Source organism: Oncorhynchus nerka, linkage group LG27, assembly GCF_034236695.1.
Source record: "Oncorhynchus nerka isolate Pitt River linkage group LG27, Oner_Uvic_2.0, whole genome shotgun sequence".
In the NCBI taxonomy this organism is placed as follows: Eukaryota; Metazoa; Chordata; class Actinopteri; order Salmoniformes; family Salmonidae; genus Oncorhynchus; species Oncorhynchus nerka.
In genome coordinates this window covers 82,130,917-82,148,147 of record NC_088422.1, presented here as the reverse complement: position 1 = coordinate 82,148,147, position 17,231 = coordinate 82,130,917, and positions in this window count along the sequence as shown.

The following is a 17,231-nucleotide window of genomic DNA, read 5'->3' as shown; positions in this document are numbered from 1 at the left end:
GACAGGCAACTCCATGTGTCCAGGTGTGTTAAGACATGAGAGGAAAAGAGCCATTGTCAGGGATGTTTTGGTGCAGGAATATCAGCATTCAGCAGGTTTACCAGGTTAGCAGCATAAGCAATATAGTGTCTCTATGCAACATAGGCCCTTTGCCCCACTAGGAGATGAAAGGAATAAGTAATGCAATAGAAGTTGAATTCTGTGACCCAAGCTTGTTTGTGTGATGAGTAGCCTAACCTTGCCTGAGACCTGAACACGTAACGTCAGATAAGTCACAACTCTATACTCTTCACATCTTCTCCTCCCTGCAGAGTGCTGCTGACTTCGCCTGGTGCAACATACTATACCCTCTAGCTAATAAATATATGGAAAATCAGTCTGTGTCCCAAATGGCACCATATCCCCTAACTGGTGCACTACTTTTGACCAGGGCTCTGACCAAAAGTAGTGCACTTTATAGAGAATAGGGGGCCATTTTGTATTCACACCAGGCTTTTAGTTCCCATCTCCCCATCATTAATACATAACCCTGTCTAGTCTCATTCAGAACTTGCTCTGTTAACCACATCCTTACCTCCTACACTGCAGTACCATCCTCCTCTTCAAACAGAACTTACCATGATCTGAGTGGATCTGAGTGGATATGTGATGATTGTCTTTCACCCTGGATCTGTCCTTTATGATTTCACATATCATCTGTGATTTATTTATGATTTGAGTTATAATTAACTCCTTGTGATCTACTGGTCTAACTGTAGTCTTCTGTGACAGACTGTTACTTGGCCAGCACACAAGAGATGTGGTTTTGGGTTTACAGATCAGTTTAGCTGTGGTCCATGGAGAGTCCTCCTTCAGTCTTCTGGTTGAGAATGTGATTGTTATTCAGGCTCTTGCAATTTATGTGAACATTTCATGTGAGATCAAGTTGCCTCAGACTGAAGCCCAAGAAAACGCACATTTCAGAATATCTTACCCAGCATTAATTTCACACACCAGTGGCTTATCTTCTCTAAGAGCAGATTTGATTTGATTTGAGCAGTAACGCAATAAATACCATTATTAATCATACAGCAACATGTCATAAGTGTGTGTGTGTGTGTGTGTGTGTCTATGTGAGTGAGTGTGTGTGTGTCTAGTCTTTACAGAGGGTGCTGCTGGCAGCGTCACCAGATGGTGGAGGATTGGGAAGTGGTTCTCTCCCTCCCTAGCTCCGACTGGGGTTATGAGACAATGGGAAGCAGTGGAAAGTGAAAGGGGCTAGATTGCATGATGACGAGACTAGGGTTACGTCCCAAAATGGCACCCTATTCCCTATATAGTGCACTACTTTTGACCAGGCTCTGGTCTTAGTGCACTATATAGGGAATAGGATGCCATTTGGACACAGCCTAACCTCCTCCTCCCTCCTCCTCTACACCGTAGTTTGACTGTCAGAGATAGAGTACCGCATTGTGCAGGCAGGGTGACCTGACATTGCAACTTAAAGAGTTATCTCGTCTAAATCCTCCTACAAACGTATTCACTGTAGGGTTTTGATACCCCTACAATCAGCTTGTGCTCACTCATTCATGCCTGTGGTCTACCATTGATATTCTAGATGTGTGTAATATTCAGCATTAACATGAGAAGTTTCAATCAGATGAAAGAGAGTGATTGCCCACAGTTGGAAGAATCCAATGTCATTTGGACCATACGAAGTCTTTCAATCTATTGCACCCACTGTAGGCAAAATCCACACTATCTTTTCCTACCACCTCTCTCTCTCTCTCTCTCTCTCTCTCTCTGTGTCCCTCCCTCCCTCCCTCCCTCCCTCCCTCCCTCCCTCCCTCCCTCCCTCCCTCCCTCTCTCTCTCTCGCTCTCTCTCTCTGTCCCTCCCTCCCTCCGAGTTGGGTTGACAGCAGTGCATGGCTGGCAGCCTAGTCTCCTCTATTATAAGCCCACTCCATTCTGCCTGTCAGACTGTCTCTAGTCTCTTACCTTGTGATTTCCTCTTTCAGGGCAGCCGGGTCAGGAGGGTAAAACTTGACACGTAAACACATGGTGAATGGAGGCTGGGCTGGGGGAGGGGGGTCACATGTTAGAACAGAGGCTTTTTCTAGTAGTTACTGTGACCTAACTAGTAGTAACTGCCAACGACTCAATCACCCAATCAAATTCACAACTGCATATCATCATGCATACTTCAATAGTCATACATGGTCATGCATTCATGTACTTACATTTCATTTGTTTGGCAATACATTTTGTAAACCCCAACCAGTGCTGAAAGACATAAGAGACAAAGACAAAAGACAAAGACAAAAACAAATCAGTCAAAAACTATATCCTTCCTGTTTGGCCCTGTCCGGGGGTGTCATCGGATGGGGCCACAGTGTCTCCTGACCCCTCCTGTCTCAGCCTCCAGTATTTATGCTGCAGTAGTTTGTGTCGGGGGGCTAGGGTCAGTTTGTTATATCTGGAGTACTTCTCCTGTCCTATTCGGTGTCCTGTGTGAATCTAAGTGTGCGTTTTCTAATTCTCTCCTTCTCTCTTTCTCTCTCTCGGAGGACCTGAGCCCTAGGACCATGCCCCAGGACTACCTGACATGATGACTCCTTGCTGTCCCCAGTCCACCTGGCCGTGCTGCTGCTCCAGTTTCAACTGTTCTGCCTTATTATTATTCGACCATGCTGGTCATTTATGAACATTTGAACATCTTGGCCATGTTCTGTTATAATCTCCACCCGGCACAGCCAGAAGAGGACTGGCCACCCCACATATGCTCTCTCTAATTCTCTCTTTATTTCTCTCTCTCAAAGGACCTGAGCCCTAGGACCATGCCCCAGGACTACCTGACATGATGACTCCTTGCTGTCCCCAGTCCACCTGGCCGTACTTCTGCTCCAGTTTCAACTGACCTGAGCCCTAGGACCATGCCTCAGGACTACCTGGCATGATGACTCCTTGCTGTCCCCAGTCCACCTGGCCGTGCTGCTAATCCAGTTTCAACTGTTCTGCCTGTGATTATTATTATTTGACCATGTTGGTCATTTATGAACATTTGAACATCTTGGCCATGTTCTGTTATAATCTCCACCCGGCACAGCCAGAAGAGGACTGGCCACCCCACATAGCCTGGTTCCTCTCTAGGTTTCTTCCTAGGTTTTGGCCTTTCTAGGGAGTTTTTCCTAGCCACCGTGCTTCTACACCTGCATTGCTTGCTGTTTGGGGTTTTAGGCTGGGTTTCTGTACAGCACTTTGAGATATCAGCTGATGTACGAGGGCTATATAAATCAATTTGATTTGATTTGAAAAACTGTCTTTTCTAGGCGCTAAATACCTGACTGCTATCCCTCTGCCTCTACTCTAGACATTAGTGACAGACTACGTGGTCTGATTGCTCTGTAGTTGTGCATTCTGACTTGTTGTCTAGAGCTGGAGGACATTCTAGAACAGAACTCCACTGAGCACCCTAACGCTGTGTTCTCTCTACCTCACTAATGTTTATATTCTCTCTCTCTCTCCTCATCCTCCTCTCTCTCTCTCTCTCTCCTTCACATCCCCTCTCTCTCTCTTACCCAGTGACTCTTATAGAGATGAAAGCAAGGAAAGTGCTTTAGAGGAAGGACACTCAGAGAAACGCTTGTTGTCTGTCAGCTCATAACCATTTGGAAGAGAAAAAAATATCTCTGGTGAGTTGAACAGATGTTATCTCAATTCATCTGTATGAATAAAGGTTGAATGAAAAATGGAATACATTAAATGAGTGGGGAGCGTAAGACACTACACCGGTGATACTGGCCTAGTTTGTTGATGTTAATCATATCTCCCAGACTTCACCTGTCTCTCCCATGGCCTCGAGGTTCTGCTCTAGAGAGGAGGGCTTGGTTGAGTGCTTCTGTCAAAGCCTCATATACCCTCACTACAGTCCTTCTATCAAATCCTGAAACACTGCTCTAACTACCTGCCAATCTGAAAGGTGTATAGAAGAGACTGACAGTGAATATAGACTGGGTTAAGTACTCTGACTGAGGAAGGCAGCAGTGGTGTGTATTCATGGACGCCAAGAGAAGCCAGGCTTCCCCAAAATATTGATAAATATATATATTTTAAATGGACTATTCGTCTCTCTGTGTTTCATAATTTTCCTTCAATTTGCAAGGCTGAATGTATCTCACCGGAGAAAGCATCCGAGTGAGCGAAACAGCGCCCCTCTGTCTCTGTATGTGTAGGCCATCTATTTGATGCTGTCTGGTCAAAAAGAGCATGACATTGTTGCCGCCTGTAGCGTTGAATGCAAGGGAAGCCAGCAAGCATTTGGCCTCCATTCATAAAAAAGTATAAAATAATAGCCACTCAGCATTGAAATAAACTGAGTGAGCTCAACTGTGAATGATCCTGGTGCACCAAAAAAATGTGTCAAGGGAAGCCAGTTTGGATTTGGCTTCACTCCAATCACATCACGAGAGCAATACGTCATAGACAGAAATAACTTGAATTGTTGCATCTCATGTTGTTGTCCTCTGGTGGCTAGCTAGCTAAAATGGTCCCTTTCCTAAATTATCCATGGATGGAGACAGGGATTTGGATTTGTGGTTTTACTTCATTCTCTGTACTGGCCAATGATGTGATTCTGATCCAACCATAAATTCATATGTGGTGCCCTAACCTGAGAGAATGGAAGTTCAATATGTAGCTAGATGTAGAAGGCTAATGTTAACTAGCTAACATTGCCCATGATAGGAAGTTAGGCTAGTGAGCAAGCATTTCAGCAAGGTAGCCTAGGACAACAAAAAATAAAAGCTTGTACTGTATGACAGAGTCACAGACCATTTCATCAACATGAAAGAGAGGAGGATGGAATTGACATTTCTCTACAAGTAGGGTGAGTCAACATGTTTTTTCTACTTGCATGGATGCACGCATACACACACACACACACACACACACACACACACACACACACACACACACACAGAGAGAAATCAGAACAGCCACATCATATTTAGCGTATGTTGATTGGACTCATTTGTGTTTGGTATCTTTTAGTTGTCACTGTATTAAACTAAACATAGGTGATTTGATGATGGTGGAATGTTGACATTGAAATGTTGCTGGATTAGTGGAGGCAGCTCCTGTTTTCTTTGTGACTTGAGGTAACTGTCCCCGGTTCTAAATCAATAGTTGTTAAGTATTCCGAAAATGTCGTAAACATTACCTTGCTTGACCATGCTGTAGGTCATGTAACTGTTTGTTACATACAATATGCTTTGTGGACTTCACAGGACAGATGTTGCTCTCTGGTTTTGTGATGAAACAAAGGTGTGGTTGAATTTATTCTGCCACTGTGTCTTCTTATTGTCTCGGCCTTAGGCCTATATATCACGGTCACAAGGCACATGAACTAGCCTGTATCACATCCGGCCGTGATTGGTAGTCCCATAGGGCGGCGCACAATTAACCCAGCGTCGTCCTGGTTTGGCCGTCATTGTAAATAAGAATTTGTTCTTAACTGACTTGTCTAGTTAAATAAAGGTTAAATCCAATTTGTGAAATATATATATATATATATATTTCACATTATTGCATCAGCTCCTCAACAATGTGATTTTGACACTCGTGTTAAGAATAGATCATTTTTAAACTGATATAATTATATGTGTACTGTAACTAATTAGTCTGTCAAGGTAGAATGATGCTTTATTACACATAAAGTACACCTGACAAAAGCATTTCCCACAGATCAGGGTGAGGGAATATGTTTCCAAGTAAGGTCCAGTTCAATACTCACAGTAAGAAACACCCAACAGCTCCAATCAGAGTTCCTGTCCAATCTGTCTGTCTGACAACAGATGGCTGTCTTCTTCTGGTTAGTTTATGAGCAGAAAGATGTGCTACCACTTTTCTCCATCACTCTGTAAATCCCCCTCCCTCCCATCAAATGTTTTTTCCTCACAACAACAACAACAACAACAACACTCGCATCTCTGAAAGTGTTGAGACAGAACAGGAACTGATTCTGATCGGCACGGAACCATTGTTCCTATGGGAATAGGATCTGTGTGTGTGAGTGCTCGTGGGTGTCACGTGTGGGTGTGCGTGTGTGTATCAGGCTGTGCAGACAAGAGAGTTAACACACAGTAATAACCTCAGGCTGTGACGCAGTAGAGTACGGGGTTGGGCTCTGCTGCAGGCACACATGAAAGAAGGAGAGAGAAGAGAGGGAGAAACTGTAGAAATAGCCTGCTCAGTGGCATATGTGTGATGTCATGGGAAAGAGAGTGAGAGAAAGAAAGAAAGAAAGAAAGAAAGAAAGAAAGAAAGAAAGAAAGAAAGAAAGAAAGAAAGAAAGAAAGAAAGAAAGAAAGAAAGAAAGAAAGAAAGAAAGAAAGAAAGAAAGAGAAAAAGAGAGTGGAGAGAGGGGAAGGGAGAGAGAGTGTGAAAGTGGCAGCAAGGGAGAGGTAGTTAAGAGAGAAACAGTCAGAAAGAGAGAGCGATAGACAGACATAAACAGAGAGAGAGGAAGTTACCCCTCCTCCCTGTCGGTTGACACCACCCACCCTCTGTTTGTCTGGGTCCACATATCTGATGCCAAAGTAGTCCTTCTCCAGCAGGTTAAGGTGGTGACAGATGAGATCAAACAGGTACTGTCCCTTTGCATCGCGCTGTAACACATAAGAAAACACTACATGAATAACTGAGGAGAGACAAATACTGTCACCAATGTAGGGGTGACAGAGGTGACAACCAGGTAGAGGAGATACCAGGTAATGCATCTCGCTGTACAACCGTGAAAAACAACACTAGTTAGTAATGTAGGGGTGACAGTGGTTGGTAGCCAGGCAACGCCACAGACAGTGACTGACAAAGAGCTAAGGAGGAGAGGGGTGAAGACATGAACAGACACCATGTACAAAGATTTGGGGCTCAAAAGAAACGAGATTTCAATAACACCAGAACATGGTTAATATTTCACCAACCCTGTGGACATATCTGAGGAGAATCAAATATTAATATGCAGAAACAGCCATCTGTGATGTCTCGCTGAAACCTCTACTGCAGAGGAAAAGACATGATGGAGAGAAGCAGTACGGAGAGGTAGACGAGGTGGAAAATGGAGTGGAAGTGGAGCAATGTACACCTGGTGCAGACAGTGACGAGAAGGAAATGTAGAGAGTGAGAAATTCAATTGGCCCTTCAGTGTAGTGCTGTGAGTGGGAAATGGAATAGGCCCTGCTGTGCAGTACAGTAAATGAGAAATGGAATGGAACCTGTAGTGCAGCGCATGACAAATGGAATGGTCCCGCTTCTGTAGACTTTTCAAAGAGCGAGATATGGAATATGCTCTACTGCTTACTGCCTGCTCAGGCATAGGTGGTCACTGGGTGACTGGGCTCAGCCCAGCCTGTCTGTTGATGTATCAGTATCCACCTGAGCCCAGCCTGTCTGTTGATGTAATCAGTATCCACCTCAGCCCAGCCTGTCTATGTAATCAGTATCCACCTCAGCCCAGCCTGTCTGTTGATGTATCAGTATCCACCTGAGCCCAGCCTGTCTGTTGATGTAATCAGTATCCACCTCAGCCCAGCCTGTCTATGTAATCAGTATCCACCTCAGCCCAGCCTGTCTGTTCATGTATCAGTATCCACCTCAGCCCAGCCTGTCTGTTGATGTAATCAGTATCAGCCCAGCCTGTCTGTTGATGTATCAGTATCCCCAGCCCACTGTCTGTTGATGTAATCAGTATCCACCTCAGCCCAGCCTGTCTGTGTAATCAGCCCCAGCCTGTCTGTTGATGTATCAGTATCCACCTCAGCCCAGCCTGTCTGTTGATGTAATCAGTATCCACCTCAGCCCAGCCTGTCTGTTGATGTATCAGTATGAGCCCAGCCTGTCTGTGATGTATCAGCCCAGCCCCTGTCTGTTGATGTAATCAGTATCCACCTCAGCCCAGCCTGTCTGTGTAATCAGTATCCACCTCAGCCCAGCCTGTCTGTTGATGTAATCAGTATCCACCTCAGCCCAGCCTGTCTATGTAATCAGTATCCACCTCAGCCCAGCCTGTCTGTTGATGTATCAGTATCCACCTGAGCCCAGCCTGTCTGTGATGTAATCAGTATCCACCTCAGCCCAGCCTGTCTGTTGATGTAATCTCTATCCACCTCATCCCCAGCCTGTCTGATGATGTAGTCAGTATCTACCTCAGCCCCAGCCAGTCTGATGATGTAGTCAGTATCTACCTCAGCCCCAGCCTGTCTGATGATGTAATCAGTATCTACCTCAGCCCCAGCCAGTCTGATGATGTAGTCAGTATCTACCTCAGCCCCAGCCTGTCTGATGATGTAATCAGTATCTACCTCAGCCCCAGCCAGTCTGATGATGTAATCAGTATCTACCTCATCCCCAGCCTGTCTGATGATGTAGTCAGTATCTACCTCAGCCCCAGCCAGTCTGATGATGTAGTCAGTATCTACCTCAGCCCCAGCCTGTCTGATGATGTAGTCAGTATCCACCTCAGCCCCAGCCAGTCTGATGATGTAGTCAGTATCTACCTCAGCCCCAGCCAGTCTGATGATGTAGTCAGTATCTACCTCAGCCCCAGCCTGTCTGATGATGTAATCAGTATCTACCTCAGCCCCAGCCAGTCTGATGATGTAATCAGTATCTACCTCATCCCCAGCCTGTCTGATGATGTAGTCAGTATCTACCTCAGCCCCAGCCTGTCTGATGATGTAATCAGTATCTACCTCAGCCCCAGCCAGTCTGATGATGTAATCAGTATCTACCTCATCCCCAGCCTGTCTGATGATGTAGTCAGTATCTACCTCAGCCCCAGCCAGTCTGATGATGTAGTCAGTATCTACCTCAGCCCCAGCCTGTCTGATGATGTAATCAGTATCTACCTCAGCCCCAGCCAGTCTGATGATGTAATCAGTATCTACCTCATCCCCAGCCTGTCTGATGATGTAGTCAGTATCTACCTCAGCCCCAGCCTGTCTGATGATGTAGTCAGTATCCACCTCAGCCCCAGCCAGTCTGATGATGTAGTCAGTATCTACCTCAGCCCCAGCCAGTCTGATGATGTAGTCAGTATCTACCTCAGCCCCAGCCTGTCTGATGATGTAATCAGTATCTACCTCAGCCCCAGCCAGTCTGATGATGTAATCAGTATCTACCTCATCCCCAGCCTGTCTGATGATGTAGTCAGTATCTACCTCAGCCCCAGCCAGTCTGATGATGTAGTCAGTATCTACCTCAGCCCCAGCCTGTCTGATGATGTAGTCAGTATCCACCTCAGCCCCAGCCAGTCTGATGATGTAGTCAGTATCTACCTCAGCCACAGCCTGTCTGATGATGTAGTCAGTATCTACCTCAGACCCCAGCCAGTCTGATGATGTAGTCAGTCTCTACCTCAGCCCCAGCCAGTCTGATGATGTAGTCAGTATCTACCTCAGCCCCAGCCAGTCTGATGATGTAGTCAGTATCTACCTCAGCCCCAGCCTGTCTGATGATGTAATCAGTATCTACCTCAGCCCCAGCCAGTCTGATTATGTAATCAGTATCTACCTCAGCCCCAGCCAGTCTGATGATGTAGTCAGTATCTACCTCAGCCCCAGCCTGTCTGATGATGTAGTCAGTATCTACCTCAGCCCAGCCAGTCTGATGATGTAGTCAGTATCTACCTAAGCCCCAGCCTGTCTGATGATGTAGTTAGTATCTACCTCAGCCCCAGCCTGTCTGTTGATGTATCAGTATCCACCTCAGCCCAGCCTGTCTGTTGATGTAATCAGTATCCACCTCAGCCCCAGCCTGTCTGTTGATGTATCAGTATCCACCTAAGCCCAGCATGTCTGTTGATGTAATCAGTATCTACCTCAGCCCCAGCCTGTCTGATGATGTAGTTAGTATCTACCTCAGCCCCAGCCTGTCTGTTGATGTAATCAGTATCCACCTCAGCCCCAGCCTGTCTGTTGATGTATCAGTATCCACCTAAGCCCAGCATGTCTGTTGATGTAATCAGTCTCTACCTCAGCCCCAGCCTGTCTGTTGATGTAATCAGTATCCACCTCAGCCCAGCCTGTCTATGTAATCAGTATCCACCTCAGCCCAGCCTGTCTGTTGATGTATCAGTATCCACCTGAGCCCATCCTGTCTGTGATGTAATCAGTATCCACCTCAGCCCAGACTGTCTGTTGATGTAATCAGTATCTACCTCAGCCCCAGCCTGTCTGTTGATGTATAAGTATCCACCTCAGCCCAGCCTGTCTGTTGATGTAATCAGTATCCACCTCAGCCCCAGCCTGTCTGTTGATGTATCAGTATCCACCTAAGCCCAGCCTGTCTGTTGATGTAATCAGTATCCACCTCAGCCCAGCCTGTCTGTGTAATCAGTATCCACCTCAGCCCAGCCTGTCTGTTGATGTAATCAGTATCCACCTCAGCCCAGCCTGTCTATGTAATCAGTATCCACCTCAGCCCAGCCTGTCTGTTGATGTATCAGTATCCACCTGAGCCCAGCCTGTCTGTGATGTAATCAGTATCCACCTCAGCCCAGACTGTCTGTTGATGTAATCAGTATCTACCTCAGCCCCAGCCTGTCTGTTGATGTATCAGTATCCACCTCAGCCCAGCCTGTCTGTTGATGTAATCAGTATCCACCTCAGCCCCAGCCTGTCTGTTGATGTATCAGTATCCACCTAAGCCCAGCCTGTCTGTTGATGTAATCAGTATCCACCTCAGCCCAGCCTGTCTGTTGATGTAATCAGTATCCACCTCAGCCCAGCCTGTCTATGTAATCAGTATCCACCTCAGCCCAGCCTGTCTGTTGATGTATCAGTATCCACCTGAGCCCAGCCTGTCTGTGATGTAATCAGTATCCACCTCAGCCCAGCCTGTCTGATGATGTAGTCAGTATCTACCTCAGCCCCAGCCAGTCTGATGATGTAGTCAGTATCTACCTCAGCCCCAGCCTGTATGATGATGTAGTCAGTATCCACCTCAGCCCCAGCCAGTCTGATGATGTAGTCAGTATCTACCTCAGCCACAGCCTGTCTGATGATGTAGTCAGTATCTACCTCAGACCCCAGCCAGTCTGATGATGTAATCAGTATCCACTTCAGCCCCAGCCTGTCTGTTGATGTAATCAGTATCCACCTCATCCCCAGCCTGTCTGATGATATAGTCAGTATCTACCTCATCCCCAGCCTGTCTGATGATGTAGTCAGTATCTACCTCATCCCCAGCCTGTCTGATGATGTAATCAGTATCTACCTCAGCCCCAGCCAGTCTGATGATGTAATGTGTCGGGGGGCTAGGGTCAGTTTGTTATATCTGGAGTACTTCTCCTGTCCTATTCGGTGTCCTGTGTGAATCTAAGTGTGCGTTCTCTAATTCTCTCCTTCTCTCTTTCTTTCTCTCTCTCGGAGGACCTGAGCCCTAGGACCATGCCCCAGGACTACCTGACATGATGACTCCTTGCTGTCCCCAGTCCACCTGGCCATGCTGCTGCTCCAGTTTCAACTGGCCTGGGCCCTAGGACCATGTCCCAGGACTACCTGACATGATGACTCCTTGCTGTCCCCAGTCCACCTGGCCATGCTGCTGCTCCAGTTTCAACTGTTCTGCCTTACTATTATTCAACCATGCTGGTCATTTATGAACATTTGAACATCTTGGCCACGTTCTGTTATAATCTCCACCCGGCACAGCCAGAAGAGGACTGGCCACCCCACATATGCTCTCTCTAATTCTCTCTTTCTTTCTCTCTCTCTCGGAGGACCTGAGCCCTAGGACCGTGCCCCAGGACTACCTGACATGATGACTCCTTGCTGTCCCCAGTCCACCTGACTGTGCTGCTGCTCCAGTTTCAACTGTTCTGCCTTATTATTATTCGACCATGCTGGTCATTTATGAACATTTGAACATCTTGGTCATGTTCTGTTATAATCTCTACCCGGCACAGCCAGAAGAGGACTGGCCACCCCACATAGCCTGGTTCCTCTCTAGGTTTCTTCCTAGGTTTTGGCCTTCCTAGGGAGTTTTTCATAGCCACCGTGCTTTTACACCTGCATTGTTTGCTGTTTGGGGTTTTAGGCTGGGTTTCTGTACAGCACTTTGAGATATCAGCTGATGTACGAAGGGCTATATAAATAAATTTGATTTGATTTGATTTGATTTGATCAGTATCTACCTCAGCCCCAGCCAGTCTGATGATGTAGTCAGTATCTACCTCAGCCCCAGCCTGTCTGATGATGTAATCAGTATCTACCTCAGCCCCAGCCAGTCTGATTATGTAATCAGTATCTACCTCAGCCCCAGCCAGTCTGATGATGTAGTCAGTATCTACCTCAGCCCCAGCCTGTCTGATGATGTAGTCAGTATCTACCTCACCCCAGCCAGTCTGATGATGTAGTCAGTATCTACCTCAGCCCCAGCCTGTCTGATGATGTAGTTAGTATCTACCTCAGCCCCAGCTTGTCTGTTGATGTATCAGTATCCACCTCAGCCCAGCCTGTCTGTTGATGTAATCAGTATCCACCTCAGCCCCAGCCTGTCTGTTGATGTATCAGTATCCACCTAAGCCCAGCATGTCTGTTGATGTAATCAGTATCCACCTCAGCCCAGCCTGTCTGTGTAATCAGTATCCACCTCAGCCCAGCCAGTCTGATGATGTAGTTAGTATTTACCTCAGCCCCAGCCTGTCTGATGATGTAGTTAGTATTTACCTCAGCCCCAGCCTGTCTGATGATGTAATCAGTATCTACCTCAGCCCCAGCCAGTCTGATGATGTAGTCAGTATCTACCTCAGCCCCAGCCTGTCTGATGATGTAATCAGTATCTACCTCAGCCCAAGCCAGTCTGATGATGTAATCAGTATCTACCTCAGCCCCAGCCAGTCTGATGATGTAGTCAGTATCTCTCAGCCCCAGCCAGTCTGATGATGTAGTCAGTCTCTACCTCAGCCCCAGCCTGTCTGATGATGTAATCAGTATCCACCTCAGCCCCAGCCTGTCTGTTGATGTAATCAGTATCCACCTCAGACCCCAGCCAGTCTGATGATATAGTCAGTATCTACCTCAGCCCCAGCCAGTCTGATGATGTAGTCAGTATCTACCTCAGCCCCAGCCTGTCTGATGATGTAATCAGTATCTACCTCAGCCCAAGCCAGTCTGATGATGTAATCAGTATCTACCTCAGCCCCAGCCAGTCTGATGATGTAGTCAGTATTTCTCAGCCCCAGCCAGTCTGATGATGTAGTCAGTCTCTACCTCAGCCCCAGCCTGTCTGATGATGTAATCAGTATCCACCTCAGCCCCAGCCTGTCTGTTGATGTAATCAGTATCCACCTCAGACCCCAGCCAGTCTGATGATATAGTCAGTATCTACCTCATCCCCAGCCTGTCTGATGATGTAGTCAGTATCTACCTCATCCCCAGCCTGTCTGATGATGTAATCAGTATCTACCTCAGCCCCAGCCAGTCTGATGATGTAGTCAGTATCTACCTCAGCCCCTGCCAGTCTGATGATGTAATCAGTATCCACCTCATCCCCAGCCTGTGTGATGATATAGTCAGTATCTACCTCATCCCCAGCCTGTCTGATGATGTAGTCAGTATCTACCTCATCCCCAGCCTGTCTGATGATGTAATCAGTATCTACCTCAGCCCCAGCCAGTCTGATTATGTAATCAGTATCTACCTCAGCCCCAGCCAGTCTGATGATGTAGTCAGTATCTACCTCAGCCCCAGCCTGTCTGATGATGTAGTCAGTATCTACCTCAGCCCAGCCAGTCTGATGATGTAGTCAGTATCTACCTCAGCCCCAGCCTGTCTGATGATGTAGTTAGTATTTACCTCAGCCCCAGCCTGTCTGATGATGTAGTTAGTATCTACCTCAGCCCCAGCCTGTCTGTTGATGTATCAGTATCCACCTCAGCCCAGCCTGTCTGTTGATGTAATCAGTATTCACCTCAGCCCCAGCCTGTCTGTTGATGTATCAGTATCCACCTAAGCCCAGCCTGTCTGTTGATGTAATCAGTATCCACCTCAGCCCAGCCTGTCTGTGTAATCAGTATCCACCTCAGCCCAGCCAGTCTGATGATGTAGTCAGTATCTACCTCAGCCCAGCCAGTCTGATGATGTAGTCAGTATCTACCTCAGCCCCAGCCTGTCTGATGATGTCGTTAGTATTTACCTCAGCCCCAGCCTGTCTGATGATGTAGTTAGTCTTTACCTCAGCCCCAGCCTGTCTGATGATGTAATCAGTATCTACCTCAGCCCCAGCCAGTCTGATGATGTAGTCAGTATCTACCTCAGCCCCAGCCTATCTGATGATGTAATCAGTATCCACCTCAGCCCAGCCAGTCTGATGATGTAGTCAGTATCTACCTCAGCCCCAGCCAGTCTGATGATGTAGTCAGTATCTCTCAGCCCCAGCCTGTCTGATGATGTAATCAGTATCTACCTCAGCCCAGCCAGTCTGATGATGTAGTCAGTATCTACCTCAGCCCCAGCCAGTCTGATGATGTAGTCAGTATCTACCTCAGCCCCAGCCAGTCTGATGATGTAGTCAGTCTCTACCTCAGCCCCAGCCTGTCTGATGATGTAATCAGTATCCACCTCAGCCCCAGCCTGTCTGTTGATGTAATCAGTATCCACCTCATCCCCAGCCTGTCTGATGATGTAGTCAGTATCTACCTCATCCCCAGCCTATCTGATGATGTAGTCAGTATCTACCTCATCCCCAGCCTGTCTGATGATGTAATCAGTATCTACCTCAGCCCCAGCCAGTCTGATGATGTAGTCAGTATCTACCTCAGCCCCAGCCTGTCTGATGATGTAATCAGTATCTACCTCAGCCCAAGCCAGTCTGATGATGTAATCAGTATCTACCTCAGCCCCAGCCAGTCTGATGATGTAGTCAGTATCTACCTCAGCCCCAGCCTGTCTGATGATGTAATCAGTATCTACCTCAGCCCAGCCAGTCTGATGATGTAGTCAGTATCTACCTCAGCCCAAGCCAGTCTGATGATGTAATCAGTATCTACCTCAGCCCCAGCCTGTCTGATGATGTAATCAGTATCTACCTCAGCCCCAGCCAGTCTGATGATGTAGTCAGTATCTATCTCAGCCCCAGCCTGTCTGATGATGTAGTTAGTATTTACCTCAGCCCCAGCCTGTCTGATGATGTAATCAGTATCTACCTCAGCCCAGCCAGTCTGATGATGTAGTCAGTATCTACCTCAGCCCAGCCAGTCTGATGATGTAGTCAGTATCTACCTCAGCCCCAGCCAGTCTGATGATGTAGTCAGTATCTATCTCAGCCCCAGCCTGTCTGATGATGTAGTTAGTATTTACCTCAGCCCCAGCCTGTCTGATGATGTAATCAGTATCTACCTCAGCCCAGCCAGTCTGATGATGTAGTCAGTATCTACCTCAGCCCAGCCAGTCTGATGATGTAGTCAGTATCTACCTCAGCCCCAGCCTGTCTGATGATGTAGTTAGTATTTACCTCAGCCCCAGCCTGTCTGATGATGTAGTTAGTATTTACCTCAGCCCCAGCCTGTCTGATGATGTAATCAGTATCCACCTCAGCCCCAGCCTGTCTGATGATGTAATCAGTCTCTACCTCAGCCCCAGCCTGTCTGATGATGTAATCAGTATCCACCTCATCCCCAGCCTGTCTGATGATATAGTCAGTATCTACCTCATCCCCAGCCTGTCTGATGATGTAGTCAGTATCTACCTCATCCCCAGCCTGTCTGATGATGTAATCAGTATCTACCTCAGCCCCAGCCAGTCTGATGATGTAGTCAGTATCTACCTCAGCCCCAGCCTGTCTGATGATGTAATCAGTATCTACCTCATCCCCAGCCTGTCTGATGATGTAGTCAGTATCCACCTCAGCCCCAGCCAGTCTGATGATGTAGTCAGTATCTACCTCAGCCACAGCCTGTCTGATGATGTAGTCAGTATCTACCTCAGACCCCAGCCAGTCTGATGATGTAATCAGTATCCACCTCAGCCCCATCCTGTCTGTTGATGTAATCAGTATCCACCTCATCCCCAGCCTGTCTGATGATATAGTCAGTATCTACCTCATCCCCAGCCTGTCTGATGATGTAGTCAGTATCTACCTCATCCCCAGCCTGTCTGATGATGTAATCAGTATCTACCTCAGCCCAAGCCAGTCTGATGATGTAATCAGTATCTACCTCAGCCCCAGCCAGTCTGATGATGTAGTCAGTATCTCTCAGCCCCAGCCAGTCTGATGATGTAGTCAGTCTCTACCTCAGCCCCAGCCTGTCTGATGATGTAATCAGTATCCACCTCAGCCCCAGCCTGTCTGTTGATGTAATCAGTATCACCTCAGACCCCAGCCAGTCTGATGATATAGTCAGTATCTACCTCATCCCCAGCCAGTCTGATGATGTAGTCAGTATCTACCTCAGCCCCTGCCAGTCTGATGATGTAATCAGTATCCACCTCATCCCCAGCCTGTGTGATGATATAGTCAGTATCTACCTCATCCCCAGCCTGTCTGATGATGTAGTCAGTATCTACCTCATCCCCAGCCTGTCTGATGATGTAATCAGTATCTACCTCAGCCCCAGCCAGTCTGATGATGTAGTCAGTATCTACCTCAGCCCCAGCCAGTCTGATGATGTAGTCAGTATCTACCTCAGCCCCAGCCTGTCTGATGATGTAATCAGTATCTACCTCAGCCCCAGCCAGTCTGATTATGTAATCAGTATCTACCTCAGCCCCAGCCAGTCTGATGATGTAGTCAGTATCTACCTGAGCCCCAGCCTGTCTGATGATGTAGTCAGTATCTACCTCAGCCCAGCCAGTCTGATGATGTAGTCAGTATCTAACTCAGCACCAGCCTGTCTGATGATGTAGTTAGTATTTACCTCAGCCCCAGCCTGTCTGATGATGTAGTTAGTATCTACCTCAGCCCCAGCCTGTCTGTTGATGTATCAGTATCCACTTCAGCCCAGCCTGTCTGTTGATGTAATCAGTATCCACCTCAGCCCCAGCCTGTCTGTTGATGTATCAGTATCCACCTAAGCCCAGCCTGTCTGTTGATGTAATCAGTATCCACCTCAGCCCAGCCTGTCTGTGTAATCAGTATCCACCTCAGCCCAGCCAGTCTGATGATGTAGTCAGTCTCTACCTCAGCCCCAGCCTGTCTGATGATGTAATCAGTATCCACCTCAGCCCCAGCCTGTCTGTTGATGTAATCAGTATCC